Source organism: Hetaerina americana, unplaced genomic scaffold (assembly GCF_022747635.1).
Source record: "Hetaerina americana unplaced genomic scaffold, ioHetAmer1.1.p SCAF_2, whole genome shotgun sequence".
NCBI classification, from domain to species: Eukaryota; Metazoa; Arthropoda; class Insecta; order Odonata; family Calopterygidae; genus Hetaerina; species Hetaerina americana.
In genome coordinates, this window is record NW_027286763.1 from 46,508,851 (window position 1) to 46,531,689 (window position 22,839).

A 22,839-nucleotide genomic window follows, 5' to 3' on the forward strand; every position below is an offset into this window, starting at 1 on the left:
GACATCCTGATTATAAAATGCAAAAATTTCGAAGTGATGCACCTTGACCAGGATTCAAACCAGGATCCCTCTATGTCCAGCCAAATGTTTTGTAGAGTAACTAAAGCACTCGGCCCGACATCGAAGGGTCCGAGTTCGAATCCCTGTGAAGGTGAATGATTGCTACCCTTCAAAATTGTTGTATTGCAGTGCATATTGCAGGATGGCTGTTGACTGATGACTGTTTAAAGTAACTGTCGTGGCATTTCCTGAAGTTCTTTGAATTCTGATTTTATTAATTATTATTGTCCAATAATGTTCATCATCTAATCATGGCATCACATATTTTCTTCCTCTGTCCAAACGAAATGATTTTTTTTCAAGAAAGCTCTTTGCGCTCTCACGCAACCTTCTATTGATTATCCCCAGTACTACATTTATGTGACAGCAATTAACCATCATTTTTAGCGGTACTTTTCTGGTCGTATTTTTTTTTAAATTATGGAATTTGCACTCTAGTACTCAAAATTTATTTTATTTTCATTAATTTATGATTGCCCTACAATTGCATCTACATCTAGATCTTACACCTCAATCCCCCCCCCACTTGGTCGTATGGATGTGTCACCAGCTGATTGGTTTTTCACAAATTATACACATTTCCTGCTTTTGCGGTCTCGAATTGTGTGGAGGAAGAATGATTCCTTTCAGCGATCGGTCCTGCAGTAAAATTTACCTCACCGATCACTCTACCTGCCAAAGCAATGTGGAATTAGGATTTTTCCTTCCGTGCAAGCTATGAACTCTAATGATTTGTAATTTTCTAGAAGATAAGTGTAAGTGTCTCCAGTAATCTTCGTGCTCCCAGTGTCTCCCAACAAAGGTCATCCCATCATAATGCGACGCTTTCTACTAGTTCACAGCGAATCTCCACGAAATTGGTAGATTTTCTTTGTATCCTGTTCAGTTCCATAATTAAGTGCCCCTTCGAAGGATCTCAGGCACTCACAGACTTATTTAAGGCGAGTTTTAACCGACGCGAAGCAACACCTTTCCTTAACTTTATCATTGAAGTATTTCCCCATTAATCGTTTGAAGAGCCCTAACTTTTGTAATTCTGCTCTTCAGAACCAAACAGTGTTATTTATGTTATAGTCCCCATGACAGAGTATTTCCTCGGTAACTCACTTGGTCCACCAATCTTATTTCCAACCCCTCCGGGTCCGTAGGTGCAAGAGTAAAAAAAATTCCCCTCCCGGAATTTTATACCTGCACATTTTGTTCAGATTCAACTGTAGACCTAACTCCTGATACCAAGCATCTATATTGCCGAGTGGGCTGGAAAGAGACCCATAGCTTATGGAATTGATACTGCAGTTGATGACCATATCATCGGCGAATAATCTAAATTTGCTAATTATTCTACGTTTAATTTTCATCTAACCTTGGTTTATTGTTCTTCTTGTTTCTATCAGCACGTCTCTTTTTTGCAAACAAATATTTCACGCTTATATATCATTATGCCTGTGCCTTTAGTCATCATCATCTACATCATTTGAATTTTTAAAATATTTGGAGTAACTAACAGGCGAGGAGAACTTAAGTTTTGATGTTGCATATCTGGTGCTGAATACCTGGTTGAATGTTGGATGCCTGGTACTGAACCCTACCACACACCCTAGAGGTGTCTTGCAGGTTATCTCATAGGGGTAGATTTGAATGCCTATGATGCACGTAAATGAGGAAAAGAAGGAGTAGACGTACAGGTATTAACTGTATTACGCCTTTCGGTAGTATGCCAGATGCTAGATTCGAAGCTGATTCTATCAGATTTCACTATTCATCATTCATTTGTATCTACATAGTATCACGAAAGCCGCCTCAAGATGACGTGTGACGGGAGGTTTTCGGTCAACACCCATAAGTAAGAATAAAACCGCTTACAAAACCCACACATTCATTCGAATCTACGCACACAACATTGTCTTAAGTCATTCAAAAACCTTTACAACTCACACACGTGCAAATACCTATACTATCAACTAAAACATACATGCACCTACGAATATACCTTATGTATCCGCAAACATTTAATCTTGTCCGGACTTGTAAATCTAATGTCTTTAATATATATATTATGACTCGCGTTTCTTACTATTATGGTTCTTCATTGTCCGGGGAAAGAATACGTATTTGTATCTATATGTACTGGAATATCTCTACCCTATGTTATCTTTGAGGTCTGATCTACCTGAGGAGTGTGGGGCCATTATGATTCCTTTTGTGTCATCGTTAAACTCGTTTGTTCTGAACCTCTCTAGGAGTCTAAGTCTCGTTTGTTCTCTTCGTACTTCAAGTGGCTCCCAGCCTGAATCCCTTAAGAGACCTGACACACTTGTGTTCTTATCATAACAATTTTTAACGAATCTAGCGGATTTTCTCTGGACTTTATCAAATTCTTTTTGTCAAATTTTCTCCCATTGATCCCAAACACTCGCGGCATATTCCAAATGAGGCCTAACTAGAGCAAAATAACACCTATTTTTTACTTTTTCATTCCACCACCCGTTTCACGGCCGAGTTTCTTTAAAGAGAATTCGTACATTGTCCTGATATGTGCTCCCAATGAAAGGCGTGGTGTTAGAATACTACCCCCAAATACATAACTTGAATGGCTGTGGTTAGAACTAAACCCTCTATTTCATTATTTATATCCCGTTCGCCACTTCCTTTGTTCCAAAATGTCAAAAATGCACATTTGCCTGTATTCAGGAATAATCCTCATTCCTTGTACCAATTCGATATTGTGTCTGTATCCAGAGAGTAGCTCGCAATCTGATGAGCCCCTTATTTCCCTGTATACCACCGTGACGTCCGCAAATAACTGAGATTGCTACTACCGTGTGTTTGCTAATAAATGTGCTTAACGTGTGTGAGCTCAATCAAAAATTCTTAAAATTTGGAGTGGCCTTAATACGCTTCCCCGAGGGAAAAAATTTGTCAGAAGTGGGATTCGAACCCACGCCCTCATTCGAGGACCAGAATACCCGAACAACTCGTATTTACGAGCAAGTGTTATCTTGAGTCTGGCGCCTTAGACCGCTCGGCCATCCTGACACTTCACGAAAATGTGTAGATTATTTTATAATATTTTTATTGCTTGCGAGGGGTTGAGGCATTTCGAATTTCGTGTTTGTATTTTCATTAAATTAAGTAACAAACAACACCTGCTGTAAGCCGGAGCTTGTCCGATAAGTGACATTTTATATACGTAAAAGGAAATCTGCGATCAGCTATTATGTAGAATTATCAGCTCCTCACCTCTTAGGAGTCAGACCCATCTTACCAGTGCGAGATGCCGTCGGGAACCGCCGGAGATCGCTCGGCCGTCCTGAACTTATAAATTTATCATTTGTTTATTCTTATTATAAGTCCGAAAGCAGCACTTTTTGGCCTTTACATCGGACTATCATCAATGATAACAAAAGTTAAATTTACATACACCCTAGCCCTAGGCGGAGGAAAACTCATCCAGGCGGGAATCGAACCCGCGGCCCTTGGGTTAGCAGACGAGGACGTTACTTACTTCAGTACTCGTGCTACGATTCCTTAGTCCATGGGTTTTTCAGCTTTGATATCTTGCAGTATTGAAATATTCAAGGCTGTTTTTCTAGCACGTCCTGTCATACGCCAACGTTGAGGAACGCAGAGCATGACTTAGAATCAGATTTTTACTTTTCTCATAAAAGTCCGCCATTCGTCGATAATATTTTCTACTAGTCTCAAAGTCCAAGGAAAAATTTTATCTCATCATAATTTATCAATCCAAGGTTATCTTTTGAGCCTACCCTTCAAAGCTTTCCTGTTACCTGTCGATTAATTCCATTTCTATAGATTTTTGTGCTGGCAGTTTCAGTCTCCTAATTCCCGAAATTTGAATTAGGTTTCCTTTTGCAATTCGTCCTTTCCATGACTCGTACCATTTCATCTTCACTCACTCTTGTATCTCCGAATGTGTTTAGTTTAACTTTGCCGTCTCTCCAGCTTCCTCAACTCTTATCGCTTCTTATTGCTTTCGCTCACGTTTAGAAAACTTGGTGGAACAAATTCCATGCTTTCTTAAAGATAGGTGCCCTAAATTACAAAAATATTCTTCATCTACAGCTAAATAATACCCCAAAAGCCGCCGCAAGGGTGTGTGGCAGGGAGTGTTTTCTCACCAGTCATGCATGAACAATGGCAATCATTATATCTTTACACAAATATCAGTTCGATCATGTACTCGAACAAATTTAGAAAGTACTTACATGCAAGAATATTCAATAACTGGATATATTCAAATCATGAGGGAACAAGGTCATGGAGATGGGTCTATTTAAAATGCATGCAGGATATAATATTGAAAATTATTAGAATTTTGATTTACAAAATAATATTGGGAATTATTCTACTAAGATTTTTAATTTAAAATATGATTCAAATTCTTATTAAGTTCCTCAAATGAATTGAAATGTTTGACTACATATGTATCAGAAATACTTTACGAGAAAATACCTTCCCAGTTTTGCCTGGAAAGAGTCACGCATGGGTATTTCTACAGACTTGGGGGACAATATTTAAAATCAGGGAATTTTCTTGTCAGGTAAAAGTTTCGTTCCGATACTCTCAAAAAGTAATGATACGTTCACAAAATGCGTAACGTGATAAAAAGAAACATAAATTAGGTCGGAGGACTGGGAACGTTCCCTTGCTCGATAATTTTGCTTATTTACGTGGAAACGTCAAGCAAAAAAAAGCTTCGAATTCTAGAAAGCGCATTTTTCCCAACAATTTTTCAAGTTAACTTTCGTATCTTAGGAAGCCTCGGGTCGAATCACACGTGACCCCCCACCGTCGACCATATTTTTCCACACTCCTTGACTCCCATATTCATTTTTCAGTCTCATTCACTCTTTGGCCCTTGATGGCATGAATGAAGCAAAGGCAGAAGAGGAACGACTGATACAAGCTCTTCCCAGATTTTTTGTGACGCATTTATTTCCGTCCGCTCCCGCGTCCCCACGAGCACCTCTGCTCGTCCCAGCTGACGAAGAATCATTCAACCGCTCGAGGAAAAGCCAGCGTCCCTGCTCGCTATTTCCATCTGTGACCCCGTTAGGGAAATATAATAACGAAATAACAGGATCGTCTCGTGTCGCGACGTGTAATCCTTATTCATTCAAATAGTTGGGTGCTCACTTCATTTTTTTGAAAAAGGCTAAGGGCAACAGGGATCAAGCATTTTCCTCCATTCAGTATTAAATCTACCTGCAAGAGTGCGCGAAACGCGTATTGTGTAACATGTTGGATCCTTACTCAACTTTTTTTGATCTTCTTGGCACTACTTGCGACTCGTTTCCCACCTGGGGTTCAGACAAGTTACATATGACCTGGTAACACCTTTTTCAGGGGCCGAAATATCATTATACTCATGCCCAAGGTGAGACCCGTGGCCTTTGATATAACAGGATACATTACCCGCCAGACTTACGTAGACTGACTGCTAACTTGGAAAACCTTACATTCCCACAATTCATTCCTCATGGATCTTTGTCATCCATTCCATCCACATTAAAAATATTCATATCAATACATTGTAACCAACTAAACAATTTGAGTAATAAAATAATGATATACAAGGTTTGTATACTTGTAAAAAGTGTCGCTTACAATTTTTTCGTGGCGTGTGCGTGAAGTACCCGTGACCTTATATATATCAGGATGCATTACCCGCAGTACGACATATATGTATGTATGTGTGTATGTATGTGTATATATATATATATATATATAAATATATATATATATATATATATATATATATATACATATACGTATATACGGGTCGCGGTAGTCCAGGGGGTAGAGCGTTGGACTGCTGACCGAAGGGTCCGGGGTTCGATTCCCTGGCTAGGCACTCTGGGCACTGGCAGCTCCACCCAAGGTAAAGTGATTTTTTGGGACCAGATCTTCCTGGGAAACCATAACCGGCACAGGGAAAGGAACTGGCCCCCCTACCCTGATGTGTGGGGTAGGGCCCGGTATTTCACACGCCGTATAGGGCTTAGTACTGGGTGAACTCTACCATCACCTACTAAACCGACCTTCGGGTTGATTACTGTGTTCATGGTTTTTTATATATTTACAGAAATGTATTTCTTTATTTATTTATATATATAATTGTCCAAACATAAAAAATGAACTCTTATATCTGCCTAAAAATGTAACACAAACATACTATACAAATACGAGGGTGGTTCCAGAAGTATCCGGCCTAACCTACAGATGGTGGTAGTTGTTTGAAAACTATCACTATTCTTGAAAGTATGCCATCCATAAAGCATGTATTTGAAGATTGAAGACGCCAAGTTGTTTATTATTTGCTTAGCAGACATCAATAGTGAGCGTTTTCAGTGAATTTGTGAAAATGGAAAAAAATGGTTATCGTTATGTGATACAATACTTTTATTTGAAAGGTCTCAGCCCAACCAATATAAAAGCCGAACTGGATTCCACTCTGGGTGAGTCTGCTCCTTCGTTTACAACAGTAAAGTATTGGGTGGCAGAGTTTAAACGAGGCCGTACGAGCTGTCAACACGAGCATCACATTGGTCGACCAAATGAGGTAACGACTCCAGAAACAGTGAAGAAAATCCACAAAGTGATACTGGATGATCGTTGTCTGAAAATGCGCGAGCTAGCAGACATAGTAAGCATTTTAAAAAGTGCGGTACATCGCATATTAACTGAAAATTTGGACATGAAAAAGCTGTGTGCAAGATGGGTGCCGCGTTTGCTCACACTCGAGTAAAGCCAGTGCCGTGAAGATGTTTCAATTGAGTGTTTAGAGAATATTCACAGCAACAAAGCAGAATTTTTGCGCTGTTTCATAACCATGAATGAAACAGGGGTCCATTACCTCACACCTGAGACAAGAGAGCAATCAAAACGATGGATTCAAAGGGAGAATTGGCTCCAAAGAAGGCGAAGACCGTTTCATCTGCAGGGAAGGTCATGGCGTCGGTTTTTTGGGATACGCGTGCGATAATTTCCATTGACAATCTTGAAAAAGGAAAAACTATGAATGGCAAGAATAATGCGAACTTATTGCAACGATTTGAGTGAACAAATCAAGCAAAGGCGGCCATAATTGGCTAAGATGAAAGTACTGTTACATCAAGATAATGCACCAGCTCACAAATCCATTATTTCAATGGCCAAAATTCATTAATTAAAGTTTTAATTGTTACCTCATGCACCCTATTCACCAGATTTAGCCCCCTCGGATTAATTTCTTTTCGCAAACTAGAAAAAATGGCTCGGTGGTCAAAGATTTTTCAACCGTGAAGAAGTGATGTCGGCAGTTAATGGCTATTCTGAGGAGCCAGGCAGTTCTTATAATAAAAACGGTATTGAACTTGTTGAACATCGCTGGGAAAAGTGTATAGAGTTGGAAAGAGATGATGTTGAAAAATAAATACATTTTTTCCAAAATTTTTGTTTTTTCTTTGTTGGGTCAAGTACTTTTGGGGTTACCCTTGTATATACGCATATTTACGCAGAACGGGCAAATGTTTTAACACCCCTAACCACACTCCTTTGCGATAGTTGTTGACCTGCAGTTCTTAGTTTTATAAATTCATTAAGCCTCTTACCGTCTTAGATTGTGAAACTTGTTTTGAAGAGGGAGCTCGAACCCCGACATGCCTTATCTATATAGATTTCTGAATTTCTTTTATTTTGGATTATCTATGACATACATGCGATCTTTCGGCAGAGATGAATATTTGCATGAGAAAGGATTGTGGTTATAATTGGTTGAATTGATTCCGGCTCCGTAAAATTTACTTTTTGCTTCCTTTTAATTTTAGGTAATAGTCCTGTGTACGTAGAGTCAGAGTGGTTGTGTACTTGAGTCATCATTATAAAGCAAAGTGAGGTAAACGTCCGATGTTGATTGCGACTCATTGATGTCCCAAGGTGAGGTACACCTTTGAAGCAATAAATTAACAAGTCGGAACAAAATGAAACATTGCAAAGATGTTAGGTATACTTGCCGGTGCATGTGTATGTTAGTTGGTAGTTTGAGTGTTTGCATGTGTGTGGGGTGTAAGTGTTCTTGCATGGATGTATACCATGTTTTGTTTGTGGATAGTATAAATTTGTGGCTTTTGAATGCGGTTTTTTTCCTTCTTAATTACAGGTGGTGTCCTAACACCCCCCACCACACGCCCTTGCGGCGGCTTGCGGGGTATCAAGTAGATGTAGATTTAGATGTGTCGCTAATATTTACTGGAAATTCAAAAGTATCCCTACGAATAGAAGTCTTCTGGGATCCTCTGCCTCGGCTCTGTCGTGTTTCGAGCACCGTGAAATGCTAGAAAATAATTCGAAGTGTCGGTAAAACAGCGCAGTTAAGTGTAGATTTCTTGGCTAATTGTGTCCGTAATTTTTGCGAACTAAAAAATCAATTTTATTTCAGATAAAACTAAGATATATGAGATCTGGGTGTGTAAAATTACCATCAACGTCAGTCGGCCGAAAAACACGCAATTTGTTTTGAGCTTGCCGAGTTAACTTTTAAGTTTTTTTCTTAACCTTCCATTACCCCAGATAATGTGTGACGCCTTCTTAATTTTTTTCTCTTATTCACAAAGGAAAAATTATGCTAAAACGTCAAGTTTATATTTTGCGTCCGATAAAGAGGCCGTTGAGCATGTATTTCCACTTTCCGCTGATTAAAACAGAACAGGATTTTACGTAAGAGATAAAACTGCATTTGATTAAAAAAACCTCCTAAATAATGGGTACTCATGAGTTCCGTGTGCTCCTGGCATTCTTTCCCCACCCACCCACCCACCACCACCCCCCCTACCCACATATCAAAGGTATATTTCTCGTTTTAAGGGATTTTAGTGGAACCCTTGAAATCTTTTCGAGTCCATTGGTTGAGAAAAGGATCCCCTGGACTCCCGTCCATAAATGGTCCCACTCCAACGAATTCCTTTCAAGGTAATCCTCGCTTTCAAGTGGAACCCCCAGAAATCTTTTCGAAAAGATTACGACTTTTAAAAAAAAGTTACGGAGAGTAGGGGGAGCATTATCGTGCGTGAAATTCCTTCTCCGAGACGGCCATTTGTCAGCGCTCCAGTCATCCACCTGCAAAGGCCACCGTCGAGGCCGCCCGTGGAATGATCTACTACTGACCTCTCCCCACCATCGGCCGCCCCCCAACTGGAAGTCCTCCTGCCTCATGTAGCCCTCGAGTCAGGATGCCGGCGGGGTGCTTCGAAGGGAGTAAGTGACACGGAGGAGAAGATGTGCCTGGTGGGGTTGTGTAGAGAACCAATGGCCCGGAGTGAAGGTGGGCTGGGTCGCGAGCGACGTCGGAGGACGGATTGTGGCCTGCCTCGACTTTTTGGTCTCTTGGGTCGCTTGGAATCGGATGAATGTCGAAAGCATCGGTTGAATATGACAAAGTGTGCCGTGGGAGAGGAGGCTGTGTTGTGGTATGAGGTGAGTAGTCCGGTGGTAAGAACGTTGGCCACCTAACCGGAGGGTCCCTAGTTCAAATCTATCTGGTATTCAATATTCACCCGATCTGAGTGATTTTCTGGGTACCACATTTTCCTACAAAATCGCCGGCGACGTAGGGAAGTGAATTCTCACCTTGTCCTAAATCTGTTCATTCCAACCGACACATAACAGCCAAGTATAAAAGCAACCTCTGCGTGGGTTACTGTGGGTCGTTCTAATTATTAATGGTAGTGTACTGGTCAAGGTCGACTTCTGATTAACACCCTGACTGCCCACCGCTATTTTTGTTAGCCTCAGCCCAAAACAAAACAATGTGACACCCTACGAGGACATCTACATTATTTCCCGCAAGGGCGTGTGTTAGGTATACCAGCCATGCATACACAATCATTACATCTCTATACAAATATTAGTTAGAACATGCCCTTGAATAATCTTATCCAACACGAAAAAAGCTAATTATATGCAAGAATATTCAAGAACGGGATATATTCAAATCATACGAGAAAAATATTACAAAAATGGGTCTATTTAAAGCATGCATGATATTGACATTATTGTTTGGAATAAAGGTTGAAATAAGGGTTAAATTTACTGCGTAAATTTGAGGCAGGTTACTTATCTTAGGATGTTCAATACAAACTACAAGCCCCGACCAACTATAGTAGATCAGATCACATACATGTACGAACGGTAAATCCAGGGAGATAACAGAGCGGTTAGATTTAAAATTTGGTTTTTCCCCCTACGATTAGGGATCAAATAATGTAGATAGGATCGCAAGCGCGAAGGGGATCTTCAGCATTGGTAGTGTATATTTTTTTGCCGATATCCTGCATGAACTTTAAATGGACCCATCTCCATAATATTGTTCTCTCATGATTTGAATATATCCCCTCATGGAATATTCTATCATGTAAGTACCTTGTTTCGTGTGCTTAACTTTGTTCGATTGTATGATCGAACTGATGCTTGTTTGCACGTGTAATAATTGTGATTGTGCATGCATGGCTGATGATCGTCCCCCACACGCCCTTTCGGCGACTCCCTCGTGGGACACCCACAAGGGAGCGCCATACGTACACTATAGCTGCCAATTACAATACACCCCTCTTCAATTATTCATACTTTCTGCCTCCCTTCATTCTGTCCAATGTTTATATTGTTTTTCTCTCCCTACCTCTCCTTCCAAACATCCTTCCCCCTGCCACACACCTTTTTGGTGGCTTGCAGGGTATTGATGTTGATGTAGATGAAACATTCCCCCCTCTATCACAGTCTTCAACATTCAACCCCTCTCATTCTCCTCACGAAAACGTAACGCATCCGCTTCCTTAACGTTTCGACAACTTTCTCTCCATATCTAGGGCTTCTTCATTTGTTTTCTTTTCCGTCCGCTCGGTAGGTATTAAAATGTCGAGGAGTCAGTGTTGTGTTTTCCCATAACTTGGAATCGGCTTCGGATCTCGAAGGCATATTTTTCATCGCTTTTACGAACAAAGCTATATTGTGACTTGAATGTTGGTATGATTGTTTTCTGGCGAGTACTTCAAGTTCAGGTCGCCGATGATAGGGCGGAATATAAAATAGTTATGACTCCTTGGTTTCTTTGGTTGCGAACGGGCCCGCCTCATTGCCGACCATCCTGCTCCAATGTAATGCTCGTGTGCTTTGTTGTCAAAACCCTTCCCGAATTAAATAATGTTGTGCTCGTTACAGTATTGTTTGCCCTGCTTTTGTTTGTTTCCAGGCTTCTCCTTCCATCCTTCGTCTCTCTCTGTTGGGGGGGGGGGGGACTCCGCTGCCTCCCTGCTGCGGTTTTTCACATTCCCTACCTGGGTCCTTGGGGGCGGAGACTATGAATTGCATGTCCATGTGGCAATGAAATTTCCCCTTCTTACTTTTCAATTCCAATCTGCACGTAATTGGATACATTTTTACTGCATTCTAAGGTACATGTGTATGTTAGTTGATGGTTTATTTAATTGCATGCGCGTGAGTTAAAAAGGTTTTTGCATGAATATATACGCCACCGTGGGTGTATATTTGCATAAATATGTTGCTATTGCATATGGTTTTATTCTCTTTTACGGGTGGTGACCTAACACGCCACATGCCCTTGCGGCTGCTTGCGGGGTATTATGTAGCCGTAGATGTAATTTAGTAGATATCCATTCATCTGTCTTAGTGGCTGGGAATGACGAATGAATGAAAGGAATCTTGGTGGTGGGAATGAAGTGGATTTTTATCACCTTAAACTTTCATTAGCATAAATAAAAATTACTTGAAGAAATAAATGTTATTAATCTCTCGAGATCTAACTTAGGAAGCGCAATTAATGCTCCCCGTCCAATTCCTATTATGTCTACATAATTGAGGTACTATTGATAAAAAGAGATGCTATCCATATTTAACCACTTGCGTTAATGAAATATTATTTAAATTACACGTTATGAGAGAAAATGTTCAAAAACTTTTGATTCAATGAAAGAGATCGCATTTTTGGGATTTATTCAAATGAAAACAAGGTAAAAAATTATCCCAAAATTGCACAGGATGGAGAGGAGCCTATCTTATTTTTAACAAGGATTTTTTAGACTGGATTATTTGATACAAAAAAACTCGTCCCTGTCAATCAACGAATTCACTGTCATGAAATCGCGAATTCGCCATTTTATTGTAAACTTTCTCCCTTATACTCCCTAATTTAGTCAATCTAGATTTTAGGAAAGAGAGCGTTCAGTTAGTTTTCATCAACTCAGCTTTGAAACTTTTGGAAAAAATAATATTGAGAATAAAAATTGCTTGGGAATATCACGTTTTAGTCTTTATTATGAATAATTAATATCCCAATTAAAATAAAAGGCTAATGAACATACAGGATGACATTATGAGGACCATTATCCACTGCATATTGTTTTTCAATGCTATTGAAATTGAAATTAAACCACTTGGCTTTTCCACATAAAAAAAATGTTTATTCACTAACTAGGTTTCGTTATGGTATACCATCATCAGGTCAGTAATTTTTAGATGCAACATTTGCATACAAAAAGGCAAATTGTTAGCGTAGGCGTCGTACTAATGGCCGTGAGGACATTCACCTACCCTATGGACCTTATTACTATCAATAAAGGGCCGATTAAGCTAATTTATAATCCCATCTGAGAATCGCGTCGTACCGCTAGTAAATAATTACTTTTTTCTCTGACAGGGTAGATGTAAACGCTGCATTTAGTTTGAATTTACTGTGCTCACGGTACCTCAGGCCAGACGAAAGATGCCATTCCCCGATGTTTCCTTTTTAACGACAGATCGTTTGAGAAAAACGTCAACCTCCACCTCCATGATCTTTGTAAAGATGCCAGCTGCGCCCGAGAAAAAGCCTTATTTCCCCAATCTATGCTCACGGAGAGGAATTTTTTAGGCCATGAGAATAGAAATGAAGCTAATTAAGAGATCTTTATCCTCCTTCATCCTCATGCCATCTTGATATAGGTAGGCTATTACGACGATTTGTTTCAGAGGGCTAATTAATGCAGGATAGTCTGATGAGCATAATTAACTCGGATGGTAAACTCGTTATTGCGAATGAGGGCACTGCACAGTGAGTCCTTCAAAGTTGCTACTTCACAAATACCAAGTCCGTAATAAGGTTAGGTAACTGTGAGAGAAACCATGGTCGAGCATTCGATCGCGGAGGACATGGAAACCAGAATTCAAGTTAAACGTAAATCCCAATCGCTGGGAGCATTTAGGACAACTTATTAGAGTATATTTAAATTAACATTGTGGTATGGCGTTCGAATTAGAGAGTAGTAAATCAAATTAAATATGGACTCACAGTCCACACCATGGAAATTACCTTACCATTGATGTTAATGGTACATGCTCTCAATAGTTCATATCCTACAACAATCGCTCTCTAGCTGACTCAGAAACACACGAGTTTCAGTACATCTAACCTGAGAATGACGGCTAAGGCGCGGCGTGTGATCAAGGTAATTTAATAATACGAAAAAATAAACTATATCAGCAGTCAGAAGTACAGCGTAGGAAAAGAAATGCCAATTGAGAGAGTTTAAACCTCACAAGGAAATATTGATAGAAATGAGCTCTTACTGCTAGTAGTATTAAATTAATGTAAAACTCCAATAGCCGTAAACAGTTTACCTTTCTAAACAAAATACAAATGAAATTAGTTGGCTAACGCCACAAGTCAAAAAGGGGTAAAAGGTACAAAAGGAAAGGGATAGGAAAGGTGAATACGAATACGCGTATTTCGGCCACAAAGTAGCCCTCTTCGGCGCACTGAAGGTTAATCGTCACGGCAACATATATGGCTCACTTCGACTTGTGTTGCCGTGACGATTACCCTTCATTACGCCGAAGAGGGCTACTTTTTGGCCGAAATACGCGTATTCGTATTCACCTTTCCTATCCCTTTCCTTTTGTACCTTTTACCCCTTTTTGACTTGTGGCGTTAGCCAACTAATTTCATTTGTACTTTGTTTAGAAAGATAAACTGTTTACGGCTATTGGAGTTTTACATTCATTCAATACTCAAAAGGAAAATATAACAGTTTCAGGCTTAATTCCTTCATGATGAGGGAATTATTCATGATGAAGGTAGAAAAAGAAACTTCAACATAAAGATTTAATACTTCACATGACCATGGTTTCGATGCTGCGCATCATCATCAGGCGATGATGTTCGTGTGAAGTATTAAATCTTCATGTGGAAGTGTAAAGTGTCTTCTTATACTCTAATCTCAAAAGGGAACCTCAAGTGAGTTCAACATCAATTATTTCTGAATGGTTGAGGCCTTAACTTTGTAGAATTCCATTTTTAACTTAGGAAAAATAATATCTTTGCTTTCTACAAAATAATCTTTATTCATCGACTAGTTTCGTTTACACTGTAACAGGACTAGTCCTGATGATGTAACAGTGTAAACGAAACTAGTCGACGAATAAAGTTTATTTTGTAGAAAGCAAAGATATTATTTTTCCTAAGTTATCAATTATTTCAGTTATCCTTGGTCAGCTTAGCATAAAGGTCACTCAGAAAATGACCAATATACATCTACATCTACATAATACCCCGCAAGCCGCCGCAAGGGCGTGTGGCGGGGGGTGTTAGGTCACCAACCGTAAAAAAGAAAAATACCACATGCAAAAAAACAACACGGAAAATTGCACCCACAGCAGCGCACACACTCATGCAAAAATCCCTTCATCCAATACTCATGCAAACACATATACCGCAAAACAACTAAAAAACTGCACCCCATGATGCAGCACGAAAGACATCCTACAACACGGAAGCCAGGACACAACAAGCAAGAAATTGAAACACCACAGGAAAATGCTCCACGAAACACTCTGCCCCCAAAGAGTCTTTAAAAGGCAGGGAATGCGACCCAACGTTGCAGGTAGCAGGAATTTCCCCCCGCGGAGAGGGACGAGGGATTGAAAGGGAAACTTAAAAACAGATGAACAGAACACGAATAAGGTCATTCGGGAAGAATGTGTTATTATAACAAAACACATAAGGTTAGTGGAAGAGCATGCATTTAAATACAACTAATTATTTTTTAGACGCTGAGGGTGGCAAGTGGAATTTTTGCTATCTATAACCCTGCAGTTGCTATCCCGTATTGTCCGTGGGAAGAAGGAGTCCTTGAGTCGGCTAGTTCTGGCATCTATTTCCCGAATTTTATTTGCATGATCCAAGCGACCAATGTATGTAGGAGTACGAATAATTTGCGAGACCTCGGTGCTGAAACATGCGGATCTAAATTTATTTAATAATTTCAATCTTGCATTGAATCGTCTCTCAGCCAATGATTCCCACCCCAAATCCATGAGCATTTCGGTGACGCTTTGCGTTTTATCGTAGGAATTTTTTACAAAACGGGCTGCCCGGCGTTGAACCTTCTCAATTTCCCGAATGAGACCTTTTTCACTCGGATCCCACACGCTGCATGCGTATTCTAAATGAGGCCTTACAAGAGCGTGGTAACAACGTTCCTTGACCTTCGAGTCACTTTTGCCGGCAATGCGTCTAATGAATCCCAATTTTTTATATGCTTGACCGCAGACTTTACGTATGTGAGTCCCCCAAGTTAAGTCTTTTGTGAATGTAACACCTAGGTATTTTACCGTATCAACTACTGCCAGGTCACCTCCAGCTAATTTGTAAGCAAATCCCGTTGATCTTTTAAAGAAATTTACCACTGAACATTTATTATAATTTAGAGTCAATCCCCAGTTAGAACACCATTTAGTAATGCAACCTAAATCCTGCTCTAGAATAAAACGATCCTCATCCCCAGATATCTCCCGATAGATCACCGTGTCATCCGCGAACATCCTAATTTTACTTTTCACTTCGCGGTTCAAATCGTTAACAAAAATCAAGAAAAGCAACGGCCCGATCACACTTCCCTGAGGTACCCCCGACGTGACTCGAACGCTGTCGGAACTAGCGCCATCAAGGACTACCCTCTGTTCCCGCTCTGAAAGAAAATCTTTAACCCAACTTACTACTTACTTAGTATGGCGCCCTTGTTTATACCCGCGACCTTTAATTTATGAATGAGTTTACCATGTGGGACCTTATCAAATGCCTTTTGAAAATCTAAGAAGATGGCATCCACTTGCCTACCTCTCTCACCCGATAAAAGTAAATCATGTGTAAATAATCCTAATTGGGTTTCGCAGGAGCGGGTTTTCCTGAATCCGTGTTGATTGTCACTTAAAAAATTAATATTGTCAAGGTGTCTCATTATTGAACTGACAATTATGTGCTCTAAGATTTTGCAACAGATAGAAGTGAGAGATATAGGTCTGTAATTACTGGGATCCTCCCTGTCACCACCTTTAAAAATAGGCGTTATTTGCGCGGTTTTCCAAATCTTAGGTACTTTACACTCCTTGAGGGATTTTTTAAATATAAACTCAAGGTACGGGGCAATGTTTGGAGCTAAATGTTTTATCACCCTAGCTGGTATATTTTCGGGACCCGGGGATTTGTTGGGTTTAATCTCGTTAAGCAATTTTAGAATTCCTTGTTGGTCCACTGTTATTTTTTCCATGGGTGGAGTATGTATTGTTTCTTGGAAATGTGCGGTGGCAACATCATTCGAGAAAACGCTTTGGAAGAATGAATTTAGGATGTTAGGTTTACCCTCACTGTCTGTATGAATTATATTGCTACAATCCCTTAGGCAAGCCACGGTTTGTTTACTCCCATTTACTTCCCTAACATATGACCAGAAAGCTTTGGGGTCAGTGTCCAAGTGCTCGCAAAGTACTTTGCGTTTAAAGTCCAGTAAGGCGCTACGTAATTGTGTTTTGGTTTCAATTTTAGAGGATCTATATGTGTCCCATAATTGTTTATTCTCAGGGGATGATGTGTTCACGCCTGCCCTCTTTACCCTAGAGTGTAGCATTCTCTGCTTTCGAAGGGCTTTTCTAACGTCTTTATTGTACCACCTGGGGTCGCGATTTGCTTTAACGTATTTTATAGGTATGAAATCTACGATTCCTTTTTGCATGATATTGACAAATTCTGTCCAAGTTTCTTCCACGTTGACATGACTTAAGCGGGTTTTGAACTCGGGTAGTGAAGAGTTTAATTGATTGGCAAAAGATTCAAAGTCTGCTTTATGGTAATTATAAATTTTTCTTTTTGGTTGAACAATCTTTTTTATTTCTATGTCCAAGTGGACATTAATTGCTTTATGGTCACTCAAGCCCTCATCAGTTGATACACTAATAATACGTTCAGGCGTGTTTGTAAGAAATAGATCCAATATGTTCTTTCCACGGGTGGGCATGCGTACTGCTTGATGGAGGGAGTTTCTTTGAACCAATTTTATCATGGAATTGCAAGATTCGCGATCGCGGGTCCCAGATTTAACGATATTGTTGTCCCAATCTATACCAGGGAGATTAAAGTCGCCACCAATTATGTTTATGCTGTTATTATATTTACGTGTAAAATTGTAAATTTGATCGTTGAGGGTGTGAAGTGTTTTCAAATCTGAGTCTGGAGGTCTGTAGAAAGAGCATAAATTTATGTTGGGTTGATTGGTCCGTATTAAGGTGCACCAAACACTTTCTATGTTATTATTTTCAAATGAAACTTGCCTGCTTTCAAAATGACTTTTAACTGCCACGAAAACCCCTCCTCCGGGTCTTGTATCTATATCGTGTCGGTAAACTTTGAAATCTATTGGGAAAATTTCTTGGTCGTTTATGTCATTGCACAGCCAACTCTCTGTGCCTAATACTATATCAGCGGAATGAGTTTGGATTATGTGTTCTAGATCCGCTGATTTGTTCTTGAGGCTTCTGCAATTTATAACAAGTATAGTTAAGTTATTTTGATGTATATAATGGGCATATACATGGGCATAAGGCTGATTCATTTTGAAATGTATGAAAACTTGGCAAACAAGACTACACAATTATTATTTACAAATAATCAGGAAGAGTATTAAAAACTAAACTTGATATTTCTAAGTCAAACAATTGACTCTTTCAGGTAATACCAATTTAAGAGCTTCTTTAAAACAGAGGCATATTGTGTAAAAATAGAGAAAATATTTTTTTTCTAAATCATCAAAATATGGATGGCTTACATGTCACGGTGATCAAATAACCACTCATTAAGAAAAATCCGAGGGATTCCCCGTGAACTTTAGGTCATCTACATCTAAATAATACCCCGCAAGCCGCCGCAAGGGCGTGTGGCGGGGGATGTTAGGTCACCAACCGTAAAAAGGAACAATACCACGTGCAAAAATACAACGTGAAAAATTACACCCACAGCAGCGCACACACTCGTGCAAAAATCCCTTCATCCAACACTCATGCAAACACATACTATATACCGCAAAACAACTAAAAACTGCACCCCAGGATGCAGCACGAAAGCCATCCTACAATACGCAAGCTAGGACACTACAAGCAAGAATGTGATACATCAATACCACATGAACATGCACCACAAAACATTCTACCCCCCGAAGAGACTGTAAAAGGCAGGGAATGCGACCCAACGTTGCAGGTAGAAGGAAAGGTCAGGGCCTTTGATAGGAATGAAAGAAGAGACTTGTATAAGCTTAAAAACTGTGTTTACAACTCGAGAGCCAACCAATGGTTTACAATCTGAGAGCCAAACCACTCAATATCTGAAGGAATGAAGACCAGAACAATAGAATAGAAATAAAAAGAAACTGGACAAGGATATACATTGTCATCGACACTTTGAATATAAGCTTGAAAGATCCTATAAAAAAATCTCAATAAAAGAGAATTATAGTAAGAGGAAATTTTGCAAGTTCTGTTTTGCATACAATTATGCATTTTGCTCACATATAGTAGAGCAGATAATTAAATTTAAAATCCTAGGATGTCAATGGTAGAAGTTGAATGTAAATCTCGAGCTGTTAAGAGAGAAATAAAGAAAAGTGACATATTTCACTTACATCAGCTTTAGTGAAACCATTTTCGGATGAAAAAGAAAGATGAACAGAAAAAGTGATACAAATTTTGGGAAGTTAATCTAATTAAATGGGGAATAGATAAACTACATTTAAAAAAGTTCAATTAACTTGGCATGTGTTATTTAGATAACTATTTTTAATATACAACGCGGAATAGAACCTAGCCTCTGCGATGATGATTGATGTATAAATACCCTCTAAAAGCACACACCCTCCCTTCCTCTTCTTTCAAAACAACAGTGACGCTGTCCAATTCATCAACTATCGAGTTTTTTTTCTAAATCGTATACCTTTCAAATGCGCCGGTTGTCAATCGAGTCGATGGGGCAGAAAGGTATTACAGGATGAAGCTCAGGTGGTAGTAAAGATGATCTTCCAATTAAACTAAACCCCCTCAAAATCGTCCTGGAAAAAATGTAAATGATGAATGCCCATTATTAAATCCAAGCTTAGTACCCATAGAGTTGAAAAATACCTGCGCATGAACGGCAACTAGGTAGAACACGAAGAATGTATTCTGATGCATTTCTTTATGATGGAAATCACGTTTTGTAAGCGCCTTTTTTCCGTTTCTCATATTTTTATCTTTCTTCTCTTCACGTGGTACAGAATACCGTGAATCGCTCATTAAATTATCTCATGATTTGCTAAACGTGACCGTCTTTCACACTTCCCCACAGTACAATGGGAAGAGTCAACCCCAGCCGTTCTCTTATAAATGGGCAAAGGATTGGTGAGGGAAATTAGAGAAGATATAAGCAATTAATCAATAAAAATTATAAAGAAATAAATAGCTGAAAATAAAACTAAAAATAAATATAAAATAGCACTGAGACTAGCAAGAGTGCTTGAGACTAGCAAGGATCAATGCTGTATAGTATATCCAAGCTAGAGAGTACGTGATTTATTTGCATTTTTCCATTTCATTTTTCTAACCGTTTGCGTTACCTATTTAATTCAATTATTTTTAGTTTTTTTTAATATTTATTATTAGTTTTATTTTCAGTTATTTATTTTGTTAATAATTTTTATTGATTTACTGCTTATAACTTCTCTAATTTCCCTCACCCATCCTTTGCCGATTTATAAGAGAACGGCTGGGGTTGGCTCTTCCCATTATATTCATACGGCCGTAGTTACCGTTTACTTTATACACTTCCCCACTGATCAGTACCTACATTACTATATTCGCTTTTCTTGTACTTTTAATTCGTCCCTCTATCCTCCTCCCTTCCTTTTTATCAAACAAATCTAACTCCTCTCAGATATTTAATTGAACTCTTTCCAGCTCATTTTCTCCATTGCTCTATAACCATAATCTTCCAATTTAATATCATTCTTTCCAATGAATAGTAAGATTCTGAGCCACAAGAACTCACGCTCAACACAAAAAAAGTCTAATACTAATATTTTCTTCACATCTCCATGCATAAGTCCTGGTCATGAATTCCATACCGACACTCTAATGCGTACTCATCCTGTATGGTGTCGCGAGAGGCAAAGTTGGCCTCACGCAAGAGGGGGTTAACAAAACAAATGGAGCGAGGCGACGTTGACGATGGTGGGATGAAAATGCTTTTGCTACCAGGTGAGGCTGCTTGGAGATGATCGAGACAAGACGGGAGTTTTTCGAGTAGGCATGCATTGCGTTCGGTCTGAGGAGCGATCCGTGAGCTGGGGTTGGGAGATGGGCAGGAGGTGGAGGAGGCATCGGTACGGAAGAGACAGGCGGAGGGAGGGGCGGGGAGGACAGGAGGGGGCAGAGGCCGTTCGCCGAGATTGGAGGACGGCGCCTAACGGAGGCCATCCGTCCGCCGCAGCCGATACGAGGTCGTGGGAGTGAGCGTTTGAGGTTGGGGGCGATAAAAGCCGAAGGAACTTGGGTGTAGAGGGTTGGTTGCTCGGAGAGTTATTCCCTCCCTGTGGAAGAGGACGCCAGGAAGGAAAAGTAGAAGAGCTCATTTCTGAGGAAAGGAGCAAATCCGTGCATCGTAAGGTTTTTAACGTTTTTTTACTTTGCATCACTGGAAATTTTCATTGGCGAAATTCACAACAGTTATCTATCGATAATTTGCCTTCGGGATTGAATTTATATCGTGAAATAACACTTCATCTACATTCGTGCCACAAAAGAAGAATTCTTTTACAAGCTCTCCGTCTCGCGCGTTTCACTAACGTCGTGGGCCGATTAAAGTCCTCTCTGACATTTCTAATAGCAGCACGAGATGAGAAGTATTTACTCAATAATGTGTCCAATCATTGACTTCCTTATTTTTTGTAAATGTAGTCTCTCGCCACATAACTTCACATACCTACCAGTTATCTGCGTTTCTCTTCATTAGCTGCAGATTTTCAATTTCCTTCCAAATTCCAACTTTTATCTGCTTAATTCGTCTGTTCCCGTGCTTGGTTCATCACATACCATCTTATACCCACAATACCGCCTCATTTTGTATCTGCCTTTCTCCTATTTTCCTTTCCACCCAACCAAAATTAGCACTTCCCTCAGTCATTCACTGTATTGAACTCACTATACATGTGTTATAGCCTCCAAACCTGCCTCTTTACATCTTCTATCCTTCTAATAGGATTTTTCTTCCTGTTCACGTTTAGCAACTTGAAATTTGCACACCATACACATTTTTTTAATCAAAAATCTTTCATTTCATCCTAAGACTAGGGTGTCTGTCTTTAATTCCTTCTCTCATGAAATGAAATGAAATCTTTCTGCTATTTTCACTGTATACGCCTTCCATAGTATTTCCCTTTTCTACGAAGTATTACATATATATATATATATATATATATATATATATATGAGTATATATATATATATATACATACTCATATATATAGAATCAGATATAAGGAAAAGGGATAGGAACACACATAAAGGACGAACACAATAGAGGTGGGGAAGGCGGAATCGAACGGATCACAAGAGTAAAAATATTTCCTTGACCGGGACTCGAACACCGGATCTTTCCACTTGCCGGGCGGATGCTCTCTCCGGGTGGTTGCGGTTTTTAATCGTCCTTCACGTGAGTCATCTTCGACGGCTGAGCGACCACGTTTAAATTCAGCTGCCGACTTTTTAACTGTTGATATTTAAGGAGCAGAGTTCCCGTACACTTAGTGAAATTCGGATGAATTTTCTTAGGGTTTAATCCATCGAAAAGAAGAATTCATGACCGCACGATATTCAAGTTTTTCTATTTTTAAGAAAAACACGTAATGCGTCTATTGCAACAATACGTGTAACCTAACTACTTGAAAGAACTAGTTGAAACTTGTCTTACGAACTAATGATACGAGCGCCCAGGCAGAAATTATACATTTTCACTGATTAGAACGCTATTTCTGTGCCAGGCCGAGAATGTTTAATCTTACCTTCGTATATATATATATATATATATATATATATATATATATATATATATATATATATATATATACAGGTATACTTTAAGTGTTGAGTGCAGTGTTCACGAATGTTCTATCAGTTCAAGTAAGCAGCATACTGAATACCTAACCTGGTGGGACAGCCATGGAGACCTAATTCATATCAAATACCTGAAAGCCCTACATCCTTAATCCTTTATCACTAGGACCTCCAAAAAACATCAATACTTCGTTTCCATATCACATAACTATTTCTCACACTACTTCCTGACCGTTTAGCACTCATTGCGTTAACTAACCCAACCAAAGTGGTACGGAATATAATGTGATTCTATTCATCTACATCTACATAATACCCCGCAAG

The 22,839-nt window shown here is 39.5% G+C and overlaps 1 non-coding gene across 1 annotated transcript; it reads right to left on the reverse strand.

The window, feature by feature from the left end:
• Positions 1–2,977: 2,977 nt before the first annotated feature.
• On the reverse strand, positions 2,978–3,096 carry TRNAL-CAA (transfer RNA leucine (anticodon CAA)). Its single transcript has 2 exons — positions 3,059–3,096; positions 2,978–3,023 (listed from the first exon to the last, which is right to left on the reverse strand). It is a non-coding gene; the product is annotated as a tRNA-Leu (tRNA).
• Positions 3,097–22,839: the final 19,743 nt, after the last annotated feature.